This window comes from Nanorana parkeri, unplaced genomic scaffold (genome assembly GCF_000935625.1).
Source record: "Nanorana parkeri isolate BGI_ZX_2015 unplaced genomic scaffold, ASM93562v1 scaffold598, whole genome shotgun sequence".
Taxonomy (NCBI): domain Eukaryota; kingdom Metazoa; phylum Chordata; class Amphibia; order Anura; family Dicroglossidae; genus Nanorana; species Nanorana parkeri.
In genome coordinates this window covers 148,529-168,450 of record NW_017306866.1, presented here as the reverse complement: position 1 = coordinate 168,450, position 19,922 = coordinate 148,529, and positions in this window count along the sequence as shown.

Genomic DNA, 19,922 nt, shown 5'->3' with positions numbered 1-19,922 from the left:
AAATTAAAAACTATTTCATGGTAAAAGGAATTGCAAAGTAAAGAAAAGGAAATGGAAAAAAAAGAAAATGGTGGTTGGACGACATCTAGGAAATGACAGTGTAGGGAAGGTCCAGTGCATTCCAGTACAAGAAGACTTTGCCCAATCAAGGCTTCACAGTTCTGTGTCCTGATTGGGCAAAGTCTTGCACCTGACCTATGGTCAGGTGCAAGGCTTTATCCAATCAGGGCTCACAAGGCACAGTGCTTTGTGCGGGATGCTCGACGGCTGAACACACAAACTGCCGATGTTCGAGTCGAACTCACGTTCAGCTCGAACATCGAGCCCAACACTATTTAAGACAGGATCGGTGACACTGCGTGCTGGCATCACATATTTTGCATGTGTAATACAATTTTTTACTTTAGTTGTGGATGTAACACCTGATTTTTTTTAAACCAGCAGTAACAGGCATGATCAGTGAGAGTAACATCCACAAACATCTAAAGCTAAAGAAAATTGTACTCTTCAAAAAATTAGAGCTTAATCCCACAACTTCATAAAAAGTGGCACAACAGCTTCGTATTATAAGTGAATACCGTGAAAAACCACACACACCTTGTGACCAGCAGCAACAAAACTGTGGTGCCAGCGCCTGTTTGATCTCAAATAGCTAACATGTTGCGCTAGGTCTGTGACTAACTAAAAACCTCACACTTAGTGCAATGTGTAAACTCAATCAATCATGGGAACATATTCGTGTGTCCAGATAATAAAGCCCGCAAACCCTACATGTGTAAATAAACCTTACTCCTTATGTCACCCAAACATATAAAATAAGTAGTGAAAACAACTATCCAAGTGTGCTAACTGTGTAACAAACAACATGTACTGTATATTCAAAACAAGTATTATAGCACAAGAAGTGAAAAACTCTTTTATGAAACTGATAGACTGAACAGTTTGTGAAAAGAAAGTCCGAAACAATACTCCGCTTGTGAGAACAAAGACATCCACTTCTCTTCTTTAATATATTCAGTGCTCCATATATCAATTTTCTGTGGTCCTTAATGATGATGAATTGCCCTTACCAGAAATATCTGATGTTAAATGGTGCTACAATAAAAATGAACATGTCTTGTTTTCATAGCTATGCGGCTCCCAGCTCCTCTCCTTTAGCTCTCCACTTTCCAAAAAAGATCAGTATCTGCCACTTCAATCTCCACTCCCTGTACAAAACCACCCTCAATTGCTAATACTCTGAGATGTTCCAGGGGAAGAAACAGGGAGCTCTCATAATGTAGTAAATTAAGAATTGCTTTAGTAAATTAAAATGCACTTACAAGAAGGAATAGAAGTAACGGCATAACATTTCCTCGTGGTATCACAAACTTAGGAGATGGACATAGACTCCTCCCTTTTGATTGAGTTCACTCATTGCACTAATTTTGAGGTTTTCAGTTAGTCACAGACCTGGTGCAACAAATTAGCAATTTGAGCCTTGTATTACAGTGTGTGTTCTTTTTTCAAAGTACCACACTCTATCGTCTTAAATGATTACTAAAATGTCAAACAGAGTGCACCAAAACACTCAAAAAATGATGACATTGGGACGCAGAATAATTCAAATCACCTGACTAAAAAGGAAGCAGCCGACTGGAGAAGGAGGTGAGGAGTGACGTTGGCTTCTGCGACTGGTCGGTAGGCGTGGCTGGAGGTGCCATTCGCTCCATTCCCAACCACAGAGCAGGTAAGTATTTTTTTTTGCAACTTACGTGCTCTATGCATTACCTCCCTCCAGCCAGAGTTCTCATAGAAAATGAGCCATCATACCCTATCCCCCTGCAACATGGCACCAGGCAGGAATTTCCCCTATCCCCTCTTCTTTTCAACAAAGCAATAAGACCCCCGATACACCCTCTCCTAGCATCCCACCACTTTAGTGGCATAAAGGTGGGACAGATGGAACTCAAAACCACTCTTGAGTCATACCATAGCGCACATAGCTGATTTTGGGACACTATCTGGCCTCCATATAATTTATTCCAAAAGTAAATTACTCTCCCGGGAAGATATCACCTTATTCAGATGATCAGTTTTCCCAGACTTGTCTACTCATTTCAGGCCCTCCCTCTACTACTAATGCATGCAGACATTATTAAACTGAATCAAGCCTTTTATCACTTCATTTGGATGGACAAGAGACCACACATCTCTAGATACCAATTGGCCCACCCCAGATCCCAACAGGGTATTCATTTTCCTGATCTCAGATTATACAACCTAGCTAGAAATCTTCACTATGTTAAAGACTAGTTGGGAAACAAGAGTTAAGCTTTTGTGAGCTTACTTATGGAACTACAATTGACCCATCCTAGAGAGGCCTTCTTCACTCCCCCATATCCGCTCTTACAACCACAATCTAGTCTAATATTTTTTACAGAGATACTAATTACCTGGAGGGAATTTGATAACCTCTTCTGTAACCCAGGATGTATTACCTCTTTCCTGCCAACTCATACCACCACTGCTTTCCCATAAGAAAATACTGACCTTTGCCCTACTGACACGCATTGGGTATAAAAATGCTCATTGACCTACTTGTTTAAGACGGATAAAATGGACCCAATTCCCTTTTTTGCAAGCCAAAATTTTCCTACCATCTCCCACGTGCTTCCGTATATTTAACTACAGGCATTCGGCCAATTACTTACAAACCTATGGGTCTTGCTCTCCCCCAAACTTTAGCTTAATTTTGACATGAGGAAATCCTAGGAAAAACTTAGAATATCTACTATGGCAATATACACTGAGTGGCCAGATTATTATGACCACCCCATCATTACTTAGTTGAGCCACCTTTTGCCTTCAATACTGCGGCTATTCTTCTTGGCATTAACTCCACGAGATGTTGAAAGGTGATGCGAGGAATCTGACATCATGCCTGATGAATAGCACTGCCCAGTTCTGTGAGATTTGATAGTTGTGGAACCAGCTGCCTGATGGCTCTTTCAACTTCGTCCCACAAATGCTCAATTGGATCGAGATCTGGTGATTGTGGGGACCAAGTAAGCAAGGTAAAGTCTCCCTCATGTTCTTGAAACCACTCCTGCACAATACGAGCACCGTGGCATGGCGCATTGTCTTGTTGGAAGAAGCCGTCTCCATTGGGATACGCCATTAACATTATAGGATGAACTTGATCAGCAACGATACTTTGGTGTGTTGTGCTATTCAGACGTTGTTCCACACAAATGAAATGGTCCACATCATGCCAGGAAAACATGCCCCAAACTATAACACTGCCCCCACCAGCTTGAAGGGTTGTACTCATGCATGTAGGTTGCATGCCTTAATGCTGTTCCTGCCAAATTCTCACTCTGCCATCTGCATGATGCAACTGGAAATGTGATTCACCGGACCACTTTTTTGCAATGCTCGGCTGTCAAATCCTTCTGTTCCTGTGTGAATTGGAGATGTTTTATCTTGTTAACTGCAGACAGCAAAGGTGTTCGAACAGACCTTTGGCTTCCATATCCCATATGATGCAGTGTATGGTGAACAGTGCATTCAGAAATCATTTGAGAGGATCCCTGATTAAGATCTGCAGTAATTTGATGCACTGTTGCCCTTCTGTTGTCTTGTACCGGTCTTGCCACTCTCAGTTCTGCCCTAACATTGACTAGTCGCTGACGGCCACAATTTGCATGTTCAGAACCAGATTTTTGGCTGACAGTCCAGCCTTTAAACACTTTAACAACAGCTGCTCTTGAACATTTAACGAATTCTGCTGTTTTGCTGATACTCGCTCCATGGCTCCGAGCGCCAACACTCATCCCCCGTTCAAAGGCTGTTAAATCGCGTTGTTTACCCATATCTTCAGAAAAAAATCATGTCTACTGTAGTGGTAAACAACCTGCTTCCCTATTTATAATGGTCTGGCCCTCTAGCAACTTCAGCGTGAAATTATAGCTAATTTGCCTAAAAACGTCAGGTGGTCATAATAATCTGGCCACTCAGTGTACAAACCAAAAAATTGTAATATGATTTTTTAGGTGCCAATATAACATTTACAACATATAGTTAAAAGATTCCCATAAATATATTTTGTTCATTACTTAAAAAGCAACATATAGAAACTTAAAGTGACATTAAAAGATATTTTTCCCTCCCCCAATGTTAATGTCAGCACTTACCTTAAATGATGTCTCTTAATCCGATCTTCCTCTTCTTTCCTGATGTTTTCATCTCTCCCTCCAGAGGTGCGGTGTCTCTCCGATCCAGCGCTGACTCCTCTCCGCTTGCAGGCAGTTCCGATCCAGCGGTGTCTGCATGCGGGTGCATGCGTCCATAGACTTACCTTGCGTCTCTGCTCATCTCCCGGCTGAGAATCCGAACTGCGCATGCGCCCGCTCCAAGATGCTTTGCGGCCGCCCGAGCAGTTTTTTTTTCTCGGATGGGAGCGCACAGCGAAAACAAGGTAAGTTTAAAACGCTGTTAAAGCGTTGTTTTTTTTTTACTTTTTGCCTATATCTACTGCTTCATAGCAGTAGATATAGGCAAAAAAACCGAGGGTTTAGAACCCCTTTAAAATAATTTTAAAAATACATATAAAATCATTGGAATTTCCTCAATTTTGCAAAAGACACCACTGTGTGTCACTTTACATACATATTACATGTATCTCATATCAACAACATAACTAGCCAGCCATTCTATTTTCCTCTGGTTTTTCACTGATTTTTTTTTTTCCCCCACTGATTTCAATTTGTGAATCTTATTATTTCAACTGTACTGTTGAAATCCCCACCCCTTCACACACACACACATCCTGCCCCGTTGAAATATCTGAGCTTACCATACAACTTAGATCTCTAGTAACCGTGTAAACAACATGTTAATGATCATTTATGCCTATTGTATTTGTATTGTTCAGATTGTTCCATAAGTTGATGTTCTCCACTACTTTGCTTCCTTTCTCAATTGGAAGACCATATAAAATTAACATGAGGCTAAATCAACAGGGTACTATAAATCATTAACTTCTAACATCTGATATAACTATATTGTTGGCTCTATTGTGTTGCAACAGCATGTACTCCTTTAGTCGCTTATGTACAATCACATACTGTTGCCAATGATATGTTGTAATATGTAATTTACCCTAATAAGAGGGTAAGAAAAAAAATTAGATATGGCTTTATTAATCTTTTTTTGCACTGCATAATAAGTTAACCACTTGATGACAAGGGTGTTAAGCCTTCCTCCTGTCCGGGCCATTTTTTACTTTTCAGTGCTGTGACATTTACACAGTCATGCAATGCTGTACTGAAATAAATTTGATACAAATTTTTGGGGGAAAGATAGAGCTTTTTTTGGTGGTATTTAATCACCACTGGGGTTTTTATTTTTTACTATATAATGAAAAAAGTACCCAAAATTTTGAAAAAAACCCAACTGTTTTCCCTATGTTACGAAACATTTATATTTACCCAATTCTTTGGTCAAATATAACAGATAAAAGATGGGATCACATTGGGTAAATTGACACCAAACATGTCAAGTTTTAAAATTGTGCGCATCCGCGAAATGACAACAAACTACCATACCTAAAATTGGCCATAGGTGACGTTTTAAAAGCTTTTACCGTCCATCAATTTAGTGTCATCAGTGATTAATGGCCCTAGAATTATTGTTCTCACTCTGACATTCACTGTAATATGTAACATGTGTGGTGTAATCTTTGTTTTTGCACATATTATATGTGCCTACACATGGCGTAGCAGAACTAAAAACTTTTCTGTGTGTTTTAACTTTTTGTTTTTTACACTTAACTTTATTGCCATCACAAAGGGGGCTAACAAGGCAATATACAATGACAGGTTCTCTTTATGGAGACATCAGGTGACTCCAATACCCCTAAGGTCACCTGGAGACCCCCAAAGAAGCTGATGAAGCAGAGATCTTTTTCACCAGCTTCTTCTCTGGCTGTAGCAGCCAGAGAAATGATAGACACACAAATGATAGAGATCAGCAGTGGGGAAATGCTGATCTCTCCTCAGTCATCACTGGAAACAACTGCTGTGCCAGTCTTGGGCCCACAGGGGGGACAGCAGAGCCCGGGATAACAAGCAACTGCAGTGGAAGCGGAGGGGGTGTGGTGGAGGCAGAGGGGGTGGCTGCACTTTCTGGTCATACAAGCGATCGGGCCGCTATAGAACGTCCAGAATGCTTGTATGTCACAGCTGGTACCGGCTGCTAAAATAATTTTGCTGGGTTCTGGGCACGCGCCAGCAGTGAAAAATAAATAACGTAAATACACGTCCAACCGCCGGGAAGCGTCCGCCATCTGCCCATGTATTTACAAAGGACAAATGCCATTGGTGAATGTATTGCATACTGGGAACACTATCTGGTTTTTATTGCCATCTCTGTACTCTTTATGGAGATGCACTTTCTACAACTGTCCTTTTCACCAATGTCACAAGTAATAAAGTGAAAGTAAACGTAAGAGTAAATCCAAAATATTAAATTGCTACCATAACAGGAATAAAGAGAAAATATTCTCAGGGGGACACCACTTCTCTGAGGATCTCCCTCACATTGGAAAGAAATTCCATAACTCATGAATTGAAGTGCCACACCCAGTTATAGTTTAGATCTTAAACCACTTTACTACTTGAACAATGTTGTAATTTTTGCACACACATACTACAATCTGGATTTTGGATAGAAATTTACTTTAAAACGCCAAAAAAGTATATATTTTCTGTAAGCAGAGGCATGAGGCCCTGTAAAAAAAATTGTAACAATGTAATACTTTTTTTAGATAAAATTTAAAATAAGAGGTTAGATTGAGTAAATTGCTACCAGTCAAGCAATAAAATTGCTTGTGTAGGGTACTCAATATTGTCCATAGGCAATGCTTTTAAAGCTTTCAACGCTCATCAGTTTAGAGTTAATAGCAAATTATGACCCTAGAATTGTTGTTCTAATTCCGACATTTGCGGTGATTCGAACATGTGTGGCGCAATAATCGTTTATGTACACATGCATGCCTTACGTGCACATGTTCATTCGCATTCAGATGGCGGCGGGGTTGGTTTTAATTTTTATTTATATTACAATTTTTTTTCCACTTAGATTTATAGCTATCACACAGGGGATAACAAGCCCCTACATAATAGTGCTTGGAGGTGACAGGTTCTCTTTATGAAGATATCAGGGGGTCTATTAGAAAGCTGTGAAAATGCTTCTTGACTCACTAATCACAGAGCAGATCAGGGAATAGACGTTCCCCCCTTTCCTACCCGCTTTCTATTCTGAGTGCATATTTCTGAAGGAAGGGAAGCAAGGGACCCCAAAAACAGTTTGTGGGGGGGCGTCACCTAGAGTATTCAGTACAACAGCATGCAAACAAACTTGTCTCACCGCTAAGGTTAAAAACAGAGGTTTAGATACACGTCTTCTGCAGAAAATGTGAAAGCCGCAGGCTGCTACAAATTATCTGGGTGGCTTAACATCTGCCCAGATCACTTGTACAAAACGAGCATCATCTGCTTAAAAAAAAAAAAAAAGTATACCAAAATCGTGGCTGATGCAGCGGCCATAATCTTGGTATAACCACTTCAGGACCAGGGCGTAAATATGCATATGGTGGACCTGAAGTAGTTAAGTATAGGGTTGAGTGGACAGTATAGAAATATGCATTTCGGAGGCTCATACAAATACTCCTTTCATCAGGGCTTACGAAGGGTTAACATGTATCAGGATGTAATAAACTTACCTCCATGCGCTCCAGCGATGGTGACCGGAGCTGACCACTAAGGATGCATCGTGCAGCTCCTCCCCCCTCACACCGGCTGTCAAAATAAAACCGATGGGTTTTCAATTGCTCGGCGTCCTCCTAATGTTGTGAACGCTGAGCAATAACCCTCTGCGGTGTTGCCGCTACTAACCACCTTGGACCTTGATAGGTTTCCTCGCTGAGGCTGTCTCCTGCGGATTCACCTCCTGCAATCAGACCCTGCTATAAGAGATTTCCCTCACTCATCCAGTGACACTGCACCTGAAGCTAACTACTACTCGGATTGCTGCTGGGAAGCTGATCACCACAAAACCGCAAGTAGTAACCCAAATTAACTTGGTTGTCCAGTTGCTCCTGATTTTTTCTGGTAGAGACTTTGCAACAGGCAGTAGAAATTACAATTGGCAAAGAACTACAAACATCATCTGCCGTTGCTAACATGTTACAACTGTATATTATCTGCCGCTGTGAGCTACCACTACCATCTGCTGTGTTTTGTTGCCATTATATAGAATTGTGTACTTCAGATAGCAGCGAGTTACAAATCCCATTCGCTGCAACCTTAATTATCATCATACAATTGCATATGACCTCTTGCTCAAAACTACTGATTCCACCCGCTGTCTTGACCGTCATTGCATTCAATCAACTATTGTAAAGTTTTGGGAACTATAAATCCCAGTTCTGCAATCATCGGAGGCAATGATTGCAGAATGATGATCGCAAGTATGATCTGCCTGTCCAAGATGGGCAGATAGTACGACATTTTAATCACCTTACAACCATCGCACAACGAAAGTCAGCTTTACACAGGACTGTAATGGCTTGAAATTGGATACGGTTTTGTCCAGTGTGTGAGAATGCATAGACCTATGCAAAACCTATTTTGGTACTGGAAATGCATTAGCTATTGTTCCGCCCCCACACAAAAAAACAAACAGCTATTTCTATACTGTCTCCTCAAACCTATATTGAGTGAAAATGTACAGTATTTACTCTATCAAATGAAGGGTGGAGCATCAATTCACAATCTTGCAATTTGACATCAAACCATGGAGACAGTGTAGATCTTCTGGAATGTAGAAGCTGCATGTCAGTATGCGAGAGTCAGTAAAGGTGATCTGACTACCAGACTGGGCAGCCACACCAAAAGGACAAACTGCCAGTGCAGGTTCAGCGCTTCTATTCCACTACTGTTGAATCTACAGGATGGGAATAAAGAGAAAGCTCTCTAATGAGACACAGATGGAGAAAAAGAAAAAACAAACAAAAAACTTTTTTTGGGCAGTTTTAACCCTATCCTACTCTGTCCAAAATGAAAAAAAAGTTATTCAGATAAACTTGAAAGACTTATTTGTCAGCTGTGACAAAGTGCATTCTATTGATTGTATTATACCAGAGTGAAATCATGACACATCTAATCACTATGTAATGCATGTATTGCATGACTACTCTGTCTTATGCTAAGAGTATGTTCATTAACCTTGAGTTTCACAAGTGCATGTGATGAATCCGTTTTACTATAACTAAGAATTGAATTTTCAGTGGAGGTTATGAAAGTTACTGTTTTTTAATCTCTCTCAGTATTGAAAGTAAACTCTGTTAAACAGAATTTTTCCTGCTGCATCTAAAATACACAGCAGTTCTGTTGCAGAAAGACTAAAATCAAACTACTTTTTAAAATATAATTGGCAAAGCATTCTTTGAACATTTATAATTCACATCTGCTTATATAGCTTGTATTTCTATATCTTACATTTTAAAACATTAAAAATACTTATACATATTTTAAGCTACTTTACAGGAAAAAAAAAGAAAAGCGCCAAGTAGAGAAAATAATATTATGAAAAAAAAGATAGGGCCTGACAAGCAACTGGGGATTTAAAGAATAACTACACTTTTGTATGCAGAATTCTCAGCACTCTATTCTAAGTATTGTTCAGAAAGTTCTTCCTAACACTTTTGCAAAAGTTCCCAAAAAATACTTGTAGGTTGCTTTGGAGGTCAGGAAACTGATGGCTGTTTCATCATTCGAAACATACCATGTTTGTCTTTCTAAAGTAATTTTAATATAGCAGAAAGGTATGTTTTCGGTCATAAATTTGCTGTAGGATGAACCCAGGTGCCACTAGATCTAGAGAAGATGCTGTGCCAGGTCTTTTCCTTCTGAATTTCAATGCAAGTCGCCAACTCTGAATCTAGCAATGGAGGTCCAGAATTTGTATTTTTTTCTATAACAGACAATTAGTGTCATGCATTGAGAAACCATTACTTTTTTTTCAAAAGCATACAAAAACCCTACATGATGAACCATACAGATATAAAAATTTATTTTTGAAGTTCATAAGACCTTCTTTCAGTCTTCACTAGTCCACTAGCACTGGTTCCTGGCATAGACAAGCCTCTTTCCTTCATTTTCTACATTGAAAGTGAGACTATTAATTCTACCATTGTTGAGTTGGATTGAAGGTGTTATCCTGTAAGGCACCTATAGCTAGACATGTGCGATTAATTTCGTTCCGAATGAAAATTCGGACGAAATTTTGGAAATTCTGAGATTCTGATGTATCCAAATTCTGAATTACAGATATAACGGATTCAAACCAATCCGAATTTCCAAATTTGTTAGCAGTAGGCTGGACGAATTGTTGTTTTGTTTCGTTCGTTGCATATGCAAAGCACTATGACACCTCTGCTCACGGACACAATTGGCATTCGGGAGATCCTGAATAGCATTCGGGAGGTCCCGAATGCCATGTGATATTTGACAGCTGAGAATGTCAAATGGGCTCCACCTATCTGTTTACTTTCAGACAGGAGATGTCATTTTGCGCTGAGTTTTCGTCGGGTTCGGATGGTCATCGTGCGGCAGAACATTTTTTTTTCCAGCAGGTAGGCAGGGGTCGTGCATCGTGATTGACACTGGATTACATCGATGGAGACATTATTTTAAAATTAAAGGAATTGTCAAAAATTTCAATTAAATAAAGGGGCACCCAGATGCCCCCTGGTGAATAAGGGGTACTTGTACCCCTACCCATTCACTAAAGGGTTAAATAACATTGTAAATAATAAGTCCAGACTTTTGAAAAAATCCTTTATTTGGAAAAAAAACAAAAGACATGTCAATCACATCGTCCAGCATTGTCCACGATAATGACGACTTAACAGAATAAAAAATAAATATAAATTTAACAAAATGTAAAACACGACGACCGCCGTCCCATCGCTGCGACAAACACCCGCCACAGAATGGCATTTTGACAGATGCCAGTAACATATAAACATTTGGGCGGAGCTAGCAGTGACAGCTAGCTCCACCCAACTGTTTACAGTTGTAACAGGTGAGCCATGATTGGGCAGAGTCATCATGATTGGCTACAGCCTTGCACCTGCGGTCAGGTGCAAGGCTTTAGCCAATCGGGGCTCACAAGGCACAGTGCCTTGTGCGGGGTGCTCGGCAAACACATCCTGCCGAACACCCTGACAGTTTGTGTGTTTGGCGAACACACGGACTGCCAATGTTCCAGTTGAACTAATGTTCGGCTCGAACATCGAGCCCAACCCTAAACATGAGTGGTTTAGGAGGTTCCCTCCTGAGCCAGCCATACATCCCAAGGATGTCAAGTTTGGTGTCTATGGCAAGCTAATTTCATAATACACACTGATCTGTGGTTTATCTGATGGTAAAGCATGAAAATATGGACATAGGGGTATTAGTGTGAAGTTGACAGTTTGGGAGGGGCGTGGAAGGGGTGGGAGAGCAGATCATAAATGCCTTAACCCTCCTGCTCACCTCGCTGAATCTTCCGGATTGGAATATGAGATGGCTCAATGACACCCCCAGAGGACTCACCAAAGCGGCTGCTCAAGGCAGCCAGGAGCCCTTGTTTAACATCAAGAGGAAATTCTCGTCAAACGTCAAAAAAACCCTCTAATTTTAACATCAAAAAAAGAAACACTTTAACATCAAGGCCCAACCATTTGCCATACAAAGAGACAGTGCTATCATAGGTTTTGTTTAAGGTTGAATTTTCACAGCATTTGCTGATGCATTTCCATTAGAACACATGGAGGCAGCTATTGTTTTGTGTGTAAAGGATTAACTGCAGAGTTTACCAACCCTTGTGACTATCACTCTCAGTCTGCTGGCCTGAGATTGTTATCCCTTAAGTTTAAAATTCTGTGTAGGTGGGGACTAACAGTGGTATCGCCACGTTCACAGTGTTATTGATGTACAGCGGGTTCAGACCGGCACAGACGTCACAGTGCCAACATTGTTCTGATAAAACTCTAGCTACGGCACTGCTAGCCCCTCAGGGCTGCTTTACCTGGCACTGTCCCTAAGAGAAATTGCACACTTTCATTAGTCACCCCTATCAAATTTATACCTGCATTTATACATAGCTTTTTCACAATGTAGCATTTTAAGAATTACTTTTTGCCCAGAAGAAACCCAAACAGGCACAATACAAAATCTTTTGGCCTCTGTTATACTCAGATCTATGCATGTAGAGTTATTATTATTATTATTATACAGGATTTATATAGTGCCAACAGTTTGCGCAGCGCTTTACAATATAGGGCAGACATTACAATCACAGTACAATTCAAGCCAAGATGGTAAGGAGGGCCCTGTCGACGCGTTTCCGGGGCACGCCCCCTTCGTCAGGACATCGTCACCGGAAACGCATCAACACTTCCTCTTACTGAATTGCACATAGGACATATAACACGGATGTCTCTATTGTTCCGGGTTCTCTGCTGTCCTACCGCTCGTTGATACTCCACTTTTGTGAGTACCTATCAGTTTTCATTTTACCAATTGCTGAATAAATTGATCTGCACCAGGAAAGGCGCCCCTTCTTGTTTTGTTTTCCAACTAGAAAAATGCCTTGTCAGATTTAATAATTTCAAACAACATGGAGTTGGTTGCTGACGTAAAAGCTTGGCTATCAGTGATCACATGGTGATAAACTTTGTGGTAAATTACAGAAAAAAATAGGTAAGACAGTATGACAAGAACTTTTGGTTTCAAAAGGGCAAACTTCAATAAGCTAAAGTTTCTTGCTGTTTGACGCCAATATTCTATATATATATATATAGCAATCATGTGAAATATAAATGATCAAAATAAAATCTCTGTGATAAGTGTATAGTGCCCTAAATTTGAAAATGGATGGTTAGAATTGTCACCTAGGACAAAAAGTGTGAGGCAGTGCACATGATAACATCTTCTATCATTTCTTTAAATGTACAGTATGTCTTTTTTTTAAATATTTGTATTCTTTGACTGCAGACATTATATCATTAGCAGTGAATGGCTTGGTGTTTTTACTATGACAAAATACATTTTATTTGTTCAGTTTTTCTAATATTTGAGAAAGCCATGCTATGAGCTGTTGGTGACATAAGACAAAATAAATCAATACATCTCTTCAATTTGTCATGTTATTTAATTGGTGCTTTTGTACTGGCCTCAGTAAGAAAAATATGGAATTGCTTTATTTCAATGCTTGGACAAGCACTTTACCATTACTCAGGCAATAAACCTCTGTTTAAAATAGCAAGCAATCATAGTCACTGTCCATCTCACTGAAAGTTGCTTGAAAGGCCTTCTATGCAAACCACTAAATTTCATACAATTAACAATTTATAATATGTACTCAGTTCTGTCACAGCTAAGCGTTCCCAGTGGAGTAGACAAGAAGGTTGGGCAACAGATTTCATTCTTGTAGTAACTGCACAAACTGCACTCTGCATTGTCTTCTTGGGCCATCATCATAGAGGTCAATGCAGTATTTCTACTTCAGATCATAACTAGGAAAAAAGCTGTTCATTTTTTCAAAGATATTTGTTCTTGTAGTTGTTTATACCTCATCAGAGATAATAATAGCTTCAGAAATATCACCATTATACAGGTATCACACAGAAACTAACAGCACACCTAGACGACTTGAGTGCTTCAATCACGCTGCAAAGTGTAAATAATGAGGTTGTTTGCATCTACAAGTGAGTTGAACCAGAATGACAGCTGCACCAACCATTATTCTTTTGATGGTGTCATGGGAAAGTAGCACCTCTTTATTGGTTGCTGCTTCTTTGGGAACAAACTGAGTTTTATATAGATCAACAGTAAAAGGCTTTATTAAATATTAGGCAATTGTGTGGACCTGCCCTTGACTGACAATACAGTAGCTCACTTTAAGTAAGGTTTATAATTTTATTGTTTGCAAAAAAAACGGGTGTAATTGATGGGATCTTTTTCCAAAAAATTAAAGGGGAGTTCTCACCTCTGGACGATTTCTTTAAAAATGTGTTTTTTGAGAGAAAGGGGTTGATTTACTAACCGTATAAACACACCACGAACATGTATACACCTCTGTAGTGTGTTCCCTCCCAGCATGATCTATGGGTGGAATCTAAACACCTTTGTAGTGTGTACACACCCAGCAGGTTTGTTGTGCAAAGCCAAGCAAGAATTGCAAGGTGATGTTGTGTAATTTAGCTCTATGTTGTGTTGCTTGCGTTGATGAATGCAGGAATGTAAATGCATGAGCTAACCATTTTTGCCTAAACTGTGAAGCAGCATTATATATGCATCATGTGCATGATTTTTCCATATATGGCATTAGTGGAAATATGCTTTTTTGGTTGATAAATACGTTTTGCTGTGTGAAAATCACACGCACCTGGTGCGTGCGTGTGTTTAGGTTAGTAAATTACCCCCAAAGAGTTCAATGGAGTTATTACAACATTTTTTTTTTGGTTTGTTTTAGCACCACAAGAGTATTCTTAAAGTGACACTAAACTGAGAAGTTAAATCTTAAAAATACATTCAAGTACCTCAACTATTAACAAAAATGTATCTTACTTGTGTATTACTCAGCTGTAGATCCTTAAATCATCTCTGAATTGGTGCCAACACTATCCTTCCTTCTGGAGGGTGGCTTATTTTGTTCCCCATGGTACCTGTGTGTGTTGTAAAGTAGCCACCAATCCAAGCTCGCTCCCATGATAGACTAATTTCAACACAAATTAGTAAACTAAACCTAAACGTCATGTACCTTATTGAGCTTAAGATGAGAGCGGCCTCTCTTGCATCTCTGGTCCCAGGAGGCCCGAATATTGATACAGGTAATCTGGGGGCACTGCGGGGCACGAGTGCCGGAAGATTACTCTCATGCTGAACGCAAGTCTTGTAGCTGCTCTGCTGGGCAATTGTATATAAACGTACAGCAGAGAGGCATGCAGAGAAGAGTCGAAGTCAGACAAGCCGGGTCAGCAACGTGCAGGCAAGAAGGTACCGAATCAAAGAGACGAAAAGTGTAGTTGATTGGCATGCCAGGATCAGCAACATGCAGACAACTAAGGATACGACAGGAGGCAGCAGAGAAGTCAAACGAACCGGGTTCAGGATATGCACAGAGGTGAACAGCCCGACCAGGCACTGTGAGACATGTCATGCTCAGGCACAATTAACTTTGTATGGGCTTCCTGACAGTAAGATTGTAGTTCATCATGAGAGTGAGCTCAGAGCGGTGGCTACTTTAGAACACACACAGGGACCATGGGGAACCAAAGTAGCCACCCTCCAGAGGGAGGGACAATGTCAGCATGAATTTAGAGAAGATTTGAGGATATACAGCCGAATGATACACAAAAAAGGTACATTTTTGTTTACAGTTAAGGTATGTGAATGCATTTTTAGGATTCAGCTCTTGAGTTCAGTGTCACTTTAAGGATACTATCACATCTTTTAATAGGCTCTAGAGAGGATTGTCCTGTGGAGGACATTGATGATCTTGTTGACTGGTCATGAATACAGGCTTGTCGTTTTGAAGTAATTGTGTCTCTGGCTTAAATGTTTCATTAAAAAAAACCTCATTCCTATAGTTTCTTCTCATTAGTAGTTTATCTGTGACAGTAAAATGTTTATTGACAGAACTTGCAAGTCTCAGATAAGCAATTTTCTCTATGTCAGTTGTTTCCTATGTTTAGCCTTTCTTCTGCCAAGCACATAAGAAAACTAAATTTGTCTGCTGCATTCATATTTCCTCTATTTTCTAATTATTCCAGCACTGAAACAATAAAGCCAGAACACTGTGAGGCCAAGCACAAACACATATTAATATATCAAACCATAAGTAATCTGCATGACAAAAGTGTTTAATTCTATAGTGGTCCCACACCTACTACTTGCTTATTCAAACTTTGAAGAAGAATTAACCATCTCATGTATTATGGAGGGCAGTGTCTACCATTCACATGACACTTGCACCAATTAACTGATGTTGTGCCCTGTAGTGTGCATATACACCATATTCTATGCAGCACCTTTGGTATCCACTGCTATGTGTCAAGGAACCCCCGGTGGTAACCTTGCCTCAGTTGAGAACCTAAGCAAGCCGATGTACGGCTGATTTCAGCCGATATACGGCTGAAATCAGCCGTACCAGCCTGAAGTGAATAGCCGAACGGTGTTCGGCTCACTTCACTTCTGATCGGTCATTCACTCGGCTTTGTGAATAGACCCCTATGTGTACAGAAATATATCAGTAACTGATGACGCTGGTGGCTATTTTATTAGAATCTGTGTGGTAAGAGAATGCAGTACTCTTAAAAACAACAACAACAAAACAGCTGTCAATGACAAAACAATACTTCCCCTGTGCTGCCACATAATATTACTGGATTAAGTGCTGGGGTGATAATAGGGATTTAAATAGGTTTGTAAAAAAGATATGTCTCAGCAATAATTATATTCTCACTTTACAATTTGTTTCCCATATGGGAACTGATGTGATATGATTTGAATGTGAAAACTTCTTAAGCTCCTTTAATTAGCAGGTTTTCTCATTAAACACTAAGTACATTAAAATTATTGAATCCATTCTTTAATGAGGCTTTTGTCAACTGAAGTTAATTTGTTTGAATCATTGTGTTGCAGTAAATATAAATAACATAGTATAGCCAAGTTTGTTGTTTGTAAGAGGCAGCATGTTCCAGTATCACAAACAGGCATTCTCTAAGATCACCAGATTATGGACCAAAGAGAGTGTTGTGGACTGGCAGAGTACAGCAATATTTGAATAAAAACTAAAGTACTAAATCAGGTAATTTCAGCTCATTGTATGCATCTAAGGACTTCTTTTAATTTGACTGTAGTGTTCCTTTAAAGTCCAACTCAAGTCAAAACCCAATGACAACTTCTTACCTTATTTCGTGTCCTGGTGTCACAGACTGGAAGTAACATAAAATGTGTCCCAACAGAGTCACAGGCAGCAATAAAAAAAAATTCAGAATATTTACTCTTCCTAAACCTATCCAAAGCTAAATAAAATAAACAATGAATACAACATATATCAATGTAGCAAATAAACATAATGTAATAAAGTATATTTTGTAAACAAGATGTTTATCTGGCTGCTATATAATTTAAATACAAGGAACCACATGACACTTGAGCTTACATTTATGCAAGTAAAACCGGTATAGGATATTTAAGAGAACTTTTAGGCTGTTTCCATATTGCGCAATAGTAGGTGTTTGGATTGTTTCAAATCTATGGAGATTCTTGACTTGACATTTTGAAAGATACTTATGCTAACTAGCCTTAAGATGCAGACATGCATTTAGCTGCAAGTCACAACTTTGTTTACATGCTTATTGCACTTCTGTCACACATGTCAATGCAGTGATAGCTTAATAGAAGTTAACAAATGTGGATCTTTTTCTAAACCCATTCACACTGCCAGTTCCAGTTCCCAATATGATTGAGAATGAATCAGTGTGGCTCCTGATTATTTGATCAACGTGATATCTATGATATGATCACATAAGGCTTAATAGTAAACAAACTTCTGCCAGCAATAGCAGTCAACCCATTTCTTTCTATATGCACTTACTGTGCATGCAGAAGTAAATAGTTTCCAAAGACAGTATTTTATTTATATACAGTATATTTCATGGTAATAAAATAATTAATTAATCATTAACACATATAGTCTTATTTACAAAACTGTGAGATTGTATGCCTGTCATTAACCTGCACCTCTTTAACTGGTATACAATAAATAATTAACCAAGTAATTTCTGTGTGATATCCTTAGTAAACAACCTTGATAATTATAGATATTGCTCCATTAGTCAGTGTTAATCATCACAGGGTCAAGGTGTAGAAAGCTATTATCTTCTTACACTTACACAAAAGATTGGAAAATCATTCTCTGTATTGCATTTATCTGAAGTAAAACGGTTTTGGAATCAACTTATGGGTCTTATTGAAGAGTTAAAGTAAAACTATACGTATAGTAATAGAATAATATTGCATATAAGATTGCTACACAAGCCATTTTGTAATTGTCTTTCCATTTCATTCTGAAGCTGGCAACCTGGAGGCATTCTGCATTTAATTTCCTGTAAAATTTCAGGCAACCAATTTCATTTTTGGTGAGATACTCTCTAAGACCTGGTTCACACCGAGGCGTTTGTAAGCAGTTGTAAAAGTGCTTTTAAATGCCCAACACAAGAAATCCTATGATTTTCAATGGTCCTCGTTCACACCTGAGCAGCAAAATGCAAAATGGCCGAAAAGGTACATGAGCTTCTTTGGGCAGTTAAACAGCACGGTTTTGCCCCATAGACTTCAATGGAAATGCCCAAAACGCACAGCAGAAACATGCTGCACATTTTTGTGCATATCCATTGCCCGCAATGTTTCATAAGTTGCCAGTCAAAGCGCGCATACAAACACGCATGAAAATGTACACATGAACACGCACGTGCAAACTGGCCCACTTGGGTTTTAGGACTTTTTTTTCCCCATGAGCTTTATTATGTGGTTTAATGCATGCAATCGATAATACGAAATGACCTGCACTCCATACAGCGTACAGACCTTGATGAAAGGTTGGTGCTTTAAGTGACAACATGGATGGCGCTGTGTCAGATACTGTCCATAATCAAAGTCACAGCACTCGATGATGTGTGCAAGAAGTAAAGCACTTTTTAATAAATTGTTAAAATGTGTCATGCAGCCAATGTTTCGGGGCCACACAGGGTCCCTTCTTCTGGGCGACATAGTGATGCATACTTTTCCCCTCTCCTAACTACTGATCTCCAGCCTGCCTCTGTATTGTGATCTGTTTTTTAAACCTTCATCTCCCTAAAGGTCCCCACACACCTTACGATAATCGTACGATAATCGCGGGAAATCCCGCGATCGTACGATTATCGTAAGGTGTGTGGAAGCCGTGCGACCTCTACTACTGTAAGGTCACACGACTTTAAACTTACGGACATGTTCGAAAACCCGCCGAGCATCATACAATGTTCGGCGGGTTTGTGGCATGTCCGTACGATAACAGCCGTACGGGCCGGTGTGCGCAAGCGCACACTGCCCGTTCGGCATTGCAGTCATCTGAAGCCTGCCCCTCAGGGGGCGTGGCTTGCGATCATCGCAAGTACGATCTGCCTATGCAGCATAGGCAGATCGTACGTTTTTTTAAGTACCTTACAACCATCGCAAGACAAAAGTCTTGCGATGGTTGTTAGGTGTGTGCCCAGCCTTATCCTGCATAACCCTTTATCTATATCCTGCCACTGTGTGACCTGTGAATTAACCCCATCACCTTCTGATCTCACGTGTATGACCTGATGTGCCATATCCAATGAACTATTACCAAGTTTCATGTTGTTATCCCCTCAATGATAGCATGTTTCTTCATTTCCAAAAAACTGCTGTTGCAAAAAAAAAGGCGATAACCCTTGGGTGTCCCAAAAAGGTTCATTTCAGGGGTGTTTGTCCTGGCATTTTTATTTAAACAGAAAGGGAAATAGGTTGTTTTTCCAATGTTTTGGTATATACTGTATAGAACAGTAATTTGGGTACACTGTTGCATGGCCAAGTAATTGTCGGTCAAACTATCACAGCATTGAAAACTGGAATTTAACAAAAAAACAGCTTGTAAATGGCATTTCCCTCCCAGCTTATTTAAATACATTTCTTTCTTAGTAATTGTCAGTGTTGCTGTAGTACATTGTATACATTGTACAGATGTGCCACTTTAGGCAGGTTTAAGGTATTGCATATTTTTACGTTTTATAAAAATAGTCCCCCCCCCCCCCCTTTTTT